The following is a 9,637-nucleotide window of genomic DNA, read 5'->3' on the forward strand; positions in this document are numbered from 1 at the left end:
GGGGCATCGCATCCTTCTACTGAAGAAGATTCCTTCGCCGGGCTACCAGAATTCCGGCCTCTTTCGCCTCCTGCACTCCTGGCTCCTCTGCCACCCCAAATATTGCGAGCCCCCAGCCCGGTTTGACCATGGATCCTACCACCCTCGACACCGTCCTCGCTCCGCCCTTCCAAAATTCCTCCAGCACTGGGCATGCCCAGAACATATAGGTGTGATTTTCTGGGCTCTCTGAGCACCTAACACACCTGTCCCCCGAGAGCACCCTGTCCTGTACTGTGTGGCCGTAGCCACGGGAATTCCACCACCTGCCGTCTGGCAAACGCCCTTACCTGTAAGTACCTGAAGGTGTTCCCCGGGGGGAGCCCGTACTTCTCCTCCAGCTCACCCAGGCTCGCGAACTTCCCATCCACAAACAGGTCCCCCAACTTTCGTATCCCTGCCCTGTGCCACCCCGAAAACCCTCCACCTGTTCTTCCTGGGGCGAACCGGTGGTTCCCTCGTAATGGGGTCCACGCCAAGGCCCCAACTCTTCTCCCCCCCCCCCCCCCCACCCCCCCTGTGCCGCATCCACTGCCCCCATATTCTGAGGGCAGCCACCACCACTGGGCTCATGATATACCTGCTTGGAGGGAGCGGCAGCGGCGCCATTGCCAGCGCCCCCAGACTCGTACCCACACAAGACGCGGCAGCCCCCTCCATCACCCACTTGCGCACCATCGTCGCATTGGCGGCCCAGTAGTACCCACAGAGGTTGGGCAGCGCCAGTCCCCCTCTATCTCTACTCCGCTCCAGGAATATCCTTCTCAATCCCTCGCGCCCACACAAACCCCATTATACTCCTGTTAACCTGTCTAAAAAAAGCCTTCGGGATAAACATGGGGAGGCACTGGAACAGGAACAAAAACCTTGGGAGCACCGTCATTTTGATTGACTGCAACCTACCCGCCAAGGACAGCGGCAACGCGTCCCACCTCTTGAACTCCTCCTCCATTTGCTCCACCAGCCTTGTGAAATTAAGCCTATGCAGGGTCCCCCAGCTCCTGGCCACCTGTACTCCCAAATACCTGAAGCTCCTCTCCGCCTTTTTTAGTGGGAGCTTGCCAATCCCCGTCTCCTGGTCCCCTGGATGAACTACGAACAGCTCGCTCTTCCCCATGTTGAGCTTACATAGAACATAGAACATAGAAAATACAGCACAGAACAGAGCTTGTATCCCGAAAAGTCCCCGAATTGCCTAAGAATCCTCATTACCTCCGGCATTCCTCCCACCGGGTCCGCCACATACAGCAGCAGGCCGTCCGCATAAAGCGACACCCTATGCTCCTCCCCACCCTGCACCAACCCCCTCCAGTTCCTTGACTCCCTCAGTGCCATAGCCAGGGGTTCAATCGCCAGTGCGAAGAGCAGGGGGGATAAGGGACACCCCTGTCTTGTCCCTCGGTGCAACTGAAAGTACTAGGACCTCCTCCTGTTTGTGGCCACACTCGCCATCGGGACCTCATACAACAGCCTAACCCACCTGACAAACCCCTCCCCAAACCCGAACCTCTTCAGCAGCTCCCACAGGTACCCCCACTCTACCCTATCGAAGGTTTTCTCAGCGTCCATTGCCACCACTATCTCCGCCTCCCCCTCCCTCGCCGGCATCATGATCACGTTCAAAAGCCTCTGCACATTCGCGTTCAACTGTCTCCCCTTCACAAACCCCATCTGGTCTTCATGGATGATCTGCGGCACACAGTCCTCAATCCTCGTGGCTGAGACCTTCGCCAGCACCTTGGCATCCACATTTAGCAAGGAAATCGGTCTGTAAGACCCACATTGCAGGTGATCCTTGTCCCGCTTCAGGATCAAGGAGATCAGAGCCCGGGACATCGTCGGGGGCAAAGCCCCCCCCCCTCCCTTGCCTCATTAAAGGTCCTGACTAACAGCGGGCCCAACAGGTCCATATATTTTTTATAGAATTTGACCGGGAAACCGTCCGGCCCCGGTGCCTTCCCCGCCTGCATGCTTCCTATCCCTTTGATCAGCTCCTCCAGCCCAATCGGGGCCCCCAATCCCACCACCAGTCCCTCTTCCACCTTTGGAAACCTCAATTGGTCCAGGAAGCGGCCCATCCCTCCCTCCCTCCCGTGGGGGCTCGGATCGGTACAATTCCTCGTAAATGTCCCTGAAGACCCCATTGATGCCAACTCCACTCCGCACCACACTCCCTCCCCTGTCCTTAACTCCCCCAATCTCCCTAGCTGCGTCCCGCTTCCGAAGCTAATGCGCCAGCATCCGGCTTGCCTTTTCCCCATACTCGTAAATCGCCCCCTGGGCCTTCCTCCACTGCACCTCCGCCTTTCTGGTGGTCACCAGGTTGAATTCGGCCTGGAGGCTACCCCTCTTCCTCAACAATCCTTCCTCGGGCTCCTCCGCATACCTCCTGACTACCCTCACCATCTCCCCCACCAGCCTCTCCCTCTCCCCCTACTCCCTCCGGGCCCTAATGGAGATCAGCTCTCCCCTCACCACCGCCTTCAGTGCCTCCCATACCATCCCCACTCGGACCTCCCCATTGTCGTTGGTCTCCAAGTACCCCTCTATACTTCCTCGGACCCGCTCACTCACCACCTCGTCCGCCAACAGCCCCACCTCCAAGCGCCACAGCGGGCGCTGGTCCCTCTCCTCCCCCATCTCCAAGTCCACCCAATGCGGGGCGTGGTCCGAAATGGCTATTGCCGAATTCCGAAATGGCTATTGCTGAATGCAAGAGCGCTTTTTAAAAGACAGTACTTCTAGTTATTCTTTCGCCGAAGGCTTTAACAGAGTCAAAACTTGTCACTGTGGAATAAAATAAAAAATGAAAAATAACATCTGCAACACCAGGCTGAAGAATGTCAATACCAATTTTGTCACGATTCTAGCCTTGTAACGTGTTAATTGTTGTAGAATATGAACGCCTAATTGGGAAAGTTTTCATCTGAGTTTAAAAAGGCAGATTTAGGGGCAGCACGGTGGCGCAGTGGGTTAGCACTGCTGTCTCATGGCTCTGAGGTCCCAGGTTCGATCCCGGTCTCGGGTCACTGTTCGTGTAGAGTTTGCACATTCTCCCCGTGTTTGCGTGGGTATCCTCCAGGTGCTCCGGTTTCCTCCCACAGTCCAAAGACCTAAGGATGTTCAGGATAGGCCACGCTAAATTGACGCTTAATCGGAATTGGGTCCTCTAAATTTTTTTTTCTTTTAATATTTTTTATTCTCCTCCTTTTTCACATTTTCTACCAAATTTACACCCAACAATAAACAATAATCAGTAACTAATGTAATGTTAATCCCCATATCAATAATAACAATCCCATCATCCCACCGAACCCTAGACATTAGCCCACATATTAACATTAAACAAATGACAAAAAGGAATCAGGAATCACCCATAGTCACCATTAACACATACTGTCCCCCAACCCCCCTAATGTTCGATGTGATCCAATTCTCAAAAGGACATAATGAAAACATGAATTGTAGAACCCCTCCATCCTTCCCCTCAGTTCTGATTTGACCTCTTCAAGCGTCAAGAATGCCAGCAGGTCCCCCCGCCACGCCATGGCACAGGGTGGAGAGGTTGATCTCCACCGTAACAGGGTCTGCCTTTGGGCGATCAACGAGGCGAAGGCTACAACACGCCGTTTCCAATCCCAGCTGGTCCGACACCCCGAATATGGCCTCACGGGGGCCCGGGTCCAGTTTCACGTGCACCACTTTAGAGATTACCCTAAACACCTCCTTCCAGTAAAGGGTCCTCTAAATTTTTATTGGAATTGGGTACTCTAAATTTTTTTTTAAATTAAATAAAAAGGCAGTTTTAAATCTGATGGGCTTATTCGAGGAAACACTATTTCCTTGAAATCGGCCTGCATTAACTTCAACATCTTTCATCGAAGAAAGCAGCTTTCTTCCTGCCAATCTTGTCTCGTGACAAAGTCCTTGTTTGGGATTGAAACTTTGTTGGAACATTATAATTTTCTTCCCTGGAGTCTAGGCTTGTGTAGTGGCGGCCCCCATCAGAGTTAAACTGTAAAACTCTGGAGGGTGTAGACTGTCAACACTTTCATTTATAGGATCAACAGTGTTATATTCTTTTTATTTGCCTGACAGATTTTCTAAAACTTTTTTTCATATTTTGTGAATCTTCCATTTTTAGCACACAAAAATCTGCTACTGATAAGTTGTATCAAATAAATATCGATGATGTTTGGCCAATTTAGTCATTTCATCACCTCCCTCCCTTGCCTCTCATGCCATCCCCAATCCCTTCCTCCCATCAGTCCTACCTTATCCTTCACAGAAGAATCTCTCCAGCCAGGGTAACTTTGTTGGATTCCCCTTGGCTTCTGCTGTTTTGTGCTCTCCACCAACAGTGCCCCCTCCCTCGCCCTACTGCCAGCGGCAGCTCCACGAACAAAGAACATACAGTGCAGAAGAAGGCCAATCGGCCCATCGAGTCTGCACCGACCCATTTAGGCCTTTACGTCCACCCTATCGCTGTAACCCAATAACCCCTCCTAACGTTTTTTGGTCTCTAAGGGCAATTTATCATGGCCAATCCACCTAACCTGCATGTCTTTGGACTGTGGGAAGAAACCGGAGCACCACGCAGACACGGGGAGAACGTGCAAACTCCACACAGACAGTGACCCAGAGGGGAATTGAACCTGGGACCCTGGTGCTGTGAAGCAACTGTGCTAACCACTTGTGCTACCGTGCATGTTCACCAGGCCTTTGTGTGCCAGGCAGGGCCCATCAAATCAACCCAGCAACAGACAGACTCGGCATCCTGGACTGACCGGTGAAAACTGACCGCACAGACAAACTTATGTAGTATTATTATTGATGCCGTGTAATGTATTATTTTTAAAGTTGCTTCCCTTATCTTTATCTAATACTATCACCAATTTATCAATTCTGGGTTGCCCTTGCTCTTCAATGAGCCACTCAACAAAGCATTGGCAGGGAATAAGATAGAAGGAGGAGGAGGCTATTCGGCCCATCAATTTGCTCTGTCATTCGATAAGGACATAGTTTTAACTTCACTTTCCGACCTGTCCCCCATAACCCTTAACTGCCTTGTTGATCTAAGGTGTGAGTAACTCAGCTCTGAATATGTTCAGTGACCCAGTTGTCACTGCTCTCTGGAAGAGAATTCCAAAAACTAACCACCCTCTGAAGAGAAATCCAATCTCAACGCTCTTAAATGGGAGACCTCTTGAGTTTAAACAATGCCCCCTCGTTCTTTTTAAAAAAAATATGTTTATTCAAAGTTTTCCCAACAAAAAATGTTCAACCAATTAAACCCCCCCCCCGCCCCCGTAACAGAAAAGAGAAAAGAACAGAACAGAACATAAACATATCAATCAAACATACTACAGAACTTATACAATGGGTTTCTCCCACACATAATAACCCTCCCATATGCTTTTTACACGTACCCCTAGGGCCCCCCCCCCAGGCAAGAGACACCCCCTCCCTGGGTTGCTGCTGCTGTTGACCAACCTCATTCTAACACTCCGCGAGATAGTCTAGGAACGGTTGCCACCGCCTGAAGAACCCCTGCGCAGACCCTCTCAAGGCAAACTTTATCCTCTCCAGCTTAATGAACCCTGCCATGTTGTTTATCCAGGCTTCCACGCTGGGGGGTTTCACGTCCTTCCACATGAGCAAGATCCTCCGCTACCAGGGACGCAAAGGCCAGAATACCGGCCTCTTTCGCCTCCTGCACTCCAGGCTCGTCCGCCCCCCCCAAATAATGCCAGCCCCCAACTTTGCTTGACCTGGACTTTCACCACCTTGGACATAGTCTTCGCGAAACCCCTCCAGAACCCATCTAGTGCCGGGCACGACCAGAACATGTGGGCATGATTCGCCGGGCTTCCCGAGCATCTCCCGCATCTGTCCTCCATCCCAAAGAACCTACTCAGCCTTGCCCCTGTCATATGCCCCCTTGTTCAAGATACTCTCGAGGCAATATCGATAAATATGCTGGAAAGTGTGTACTATGTGTAAAACTTTAACATGTATTAAATTTGTTCAAGCAAAATCTTCATTATAACAAATAAACCCACCAGCAATACAATCCCAACCCAGTCCTATCCCTAAACTACACCCAGCCCCACTCCTAAACTGCTTCCCACCCTCCCTCCATAAAGAAAACAAACCCTTAACCCAACCAAGAAGACAAACACCCCTCCCTTCTCCCCCCCCCAACAGCTGACAGTAACCAACTCTCTAAAAAGGGAGAGGAAAGGTTGCCACCTCGGGTAGGACCCTTCCACCAATCCCCTCAAAGTATACTTGATCTTTTCCAAATCACCCAACCAAGCCAAAGACTTGGGCTGCGCCGGGGACCTCCACGCAAACAAAAATAGAAATCAACTTGTCAACCCTGCCCAAAAGATTTTGGGAAGAAAGACTGGGAGACACCGGAACAAAAACCATGGGAGGATAATCATCTTCGCTGTCTGTACCCTTCCCACTAGGGTCAGAGGGAAGGCATCCTACCTTTTCAAATCGGCCTTCACCCGTCCACTAGACCAGAAAATTGAGCCTATGAAGTCAGGCCCAAACCTGGGCCACCCAGATACAAAAATATCGAAAACTAGTCTTGGCCGGATGAAACGGCAGCATCACCAGATCAGCTCCCCTCCCAGGGAGGGTGGTGGGGGGGTGCGGGAGTCATCGGGAAAACTTTGCTCTTAATCAGATTTAGCTTGTACCCCAAAAAGGAGCAAAACCTCCTTAGCTGCTCCGTTAACTTCCCGACATTGGAGAGAGGGTCCGTAATATATAGAGGGACCTCCCCACCACAGAGGTCTATTCGGGAGTAGACCAGGTGGACGTGAGGGAAAAAGGAAAACTCCTTATCCCTCGGAAACCTAGACTTCAATGGGTCTTACCCTGCCCCCTCTCCCCTCCCCCATCTGGTCCATGAACACCAATAACTCCTGCCCCACCCATGATGGACTGCAGGATTCGATCTATCCAGACTCGGATCTGAAACACAATTACTGGTGGGGGCTAGTTCAGCTCAGTTGGTTGGACCTGGTTCGTGATGCAGAGCGAGGCCAATTCTCGTACTGGCTGAGGTTATTCATGAAGGCCCTGCCTTCTCAATCTTGCCCCTCGCCTGAGGTGTGGTGATCCTCTGGTTCAATCGCCAGCTTTCCCCCTCAAAGCATGGTAGCACAAGTTGGGCAGCACGGTAGCACAAGTGGATAGCACTGTTCAAAGACGTGCAGGTTAGGTGGATTGGCCATGATAAATTGCCCTTAGTGACCAAAAAGGTTAGGAGGGATTATTGGATTACGGGGATAGGGTGGAAGTGAGGGTTTAAGTGGGTCGGTGCAGACTCGATGGGCCGAATGGCCTCCTTCTGCACTGTATGTTCTATGCTCTATGTTAAAGGGGAAAGCAGCCTAAGACCATCTGGGACTATGGCGACTGTATTTTGGGTAATTACTGTTACTAACTATAGGAGTAGGAGATTCAACCCATCCGGTCTGTTGCTCCATTCAGTTCGATCAATCCAGATTTGCACCTTTTACTGGTCTTTTTCCATGTTCTTTGATATCCTCACCCAATGCAATCTCTCCATCTTCTTCAAGAGTATTGCTGACTCCAAATTCTCATCCTTTTGGGGTGGACTGATCGAGATTTCCACAATTCAGAGTGTGGAAAGGAATTTCCCGAATTTATTCTAAAATGCCCCACTTATCATTTGAAGTTCCCCAGTTGGTTCACTCCACAACCTTCTAAACTCAGCGTGTCACCTTTTAATGCCCTCCGGCACGTTACAGCAGCGTTATTGAATCAAATTTGGCACTTGCGATCTAAAGGAGACTCGAAAGCAATAGACTTGTACAGTGAGTTACTAAAGAACGAAATTAACTAAGTGGGCTCGAGGTAACCAGAGGGTAGTAAGTGGGTGCCAATGAGTTCCATCAAAAAACAGACTTCAGAGCGGCAGTTTCCAATTCTAAATTTCTGTCTACACTTGGGTTCCATTTATCTTGCTTTTAAGAAACAAAATGGTAAGATTGTGCAACCACAGGAGTCAGCTTATCCATAAACACTCAGCGTTTTTATGATTTTCATCAGGCAATTGAGAGCTTGGCTGAATTCCTGTAACCCCAGTCTATTGAGCACAATGGTCAAACCAAAAGTGACTGCAGCCAGGCAGAAATGCAGTATATTGCGACTGTGCCAAGTTGTATGCATTTCTCATAGTCACCAGTGCTACAGTTTCATAAGCACGGTGTGAATAATGCGCTTCATCTATCTATTTCCAGTGTAGCAACAAATGACTTTAACTATATGTTTGGTAAAGTTGCTTGGTAACTTTATTTTGATGGTCCTTTTGCGTATCTATTTCTTGAGTCATTTGTCAAGTATTTACCTGTAATTTAAAAAGGATTACATGAAATTGCATCAGTTTATTTCAACAACAGCTTAAAAAAAAAAGCTTTGTCGACTTACACCATGCCCATACTTGGTTACATTTTGTGTATTGGGGAAATAAGTCTCAGGGGTGGGGGGGGGGGGGGGGGGGGGGGGGGGGGGGGGGGGGGGGGGGGGGGGGGGGGGGGGAGGGGGAGAGAGGAGGATAGAGATGGTGATTTGAGATGTCAGTTGAACATTCCTATTTTCTAAAGATCTGTGCGCAGATATTTTTTTTTCCAGGTAATCCGTTTTATTATTTTTACAGAGCTACACAAATCAATGGAGATCATAGCAATCAGTATATTAGTCTCAAACTGCAAAGTTTGTACCTTAAAATAAACACACATTATGCGCAGATATTTTTTATCGTGAGGTCAGACAAAATTCTGGCCATATGATAGAAATGTTGAGAAAATGACAATTGAGTGGCTTTGCTGAAACAAAGTTTAGATTCATGACTTTTATTCAGAATTTCGTGTCAAGCCTTAATAATGGTGCTGCTTACAGAATATTTTTTTTAACAAACATTTTATTAAGGCATTTATGGTTTTATAACAATAAAAGATACAAATACAAATGTAAACATAATTCAGTACGGAACCCCCCCACCCCCCCAAACAACAACACGCAATTCCCAAGCTTCTTACAGAACTTGGTGACCTTTTTTCTGATTGCGACAGGTTCCTTTTTTCTCAAATGCAACAACAAATTTAATATGGTAATTTTAATGTAATAAAACCTCCCAAGAGGTTTCACAGATGCATTACAAAAACAATACTATATGGAGCCACATTGAGTCAGCTGACCTCCAGCTCGGTCGAAGGGAGGGGTCCTAAGGGGCACCTCAAAGGTGGAAAAGTGAGCTAGAGAGGTTGAGAAGTATAGGAATGAGCCTAGATGAAGGCCAGGCCATTAAAATCGGGGATGTTCAAGAGACCTGAATTAGAGGAGCGCAGATATCTCGGAGAGAGTTGGAGAGAATACCGAGATAGGAAGAGACGAGGCCTGAAGAGGGATGAGAATTTTAAGATTAAGACTTTGACCAGGTGCCAGTTTAGGTCAGTGAGCACATTGATAGATGAGCAGTTCAGACACAAGCAGCCACGTTTTGGATGACCTCCAGGTTTACAGAGGTGTAGAATGTGAGTGACCAGCAGCAGTT

General features: G+C 49.0%; 1 protein-coding gene across 3 annotated transcripts in view; it reads left to right on the forward strand.

The window, feature by feature from the left end:
• The window catches only part of wbp1la (WW domain binding protein 1-like a), a 108,228-nt gene that overhangs the window by 22,001 nt on the left and 76,590 nt on the right, over positions 1-9,637 (forward strand). The window lies entirely within an intron of this gene.

This window comes from Scyliorhinus torazame, chromosome 16 (genome assembly GCF_047496885.1).
Source record: "Scyliorhinus torazame isolate Kashiwa2021f chromosome 16, sScyTor2.1, whole genome shotgun sequence".
NCBI lineage: Eukaryota > Metazoa > Chordata > Chondrichthyes > Carcharhiniformes > Scyliorhinidae > Scyliorhinus > Scyliorhinus torazame.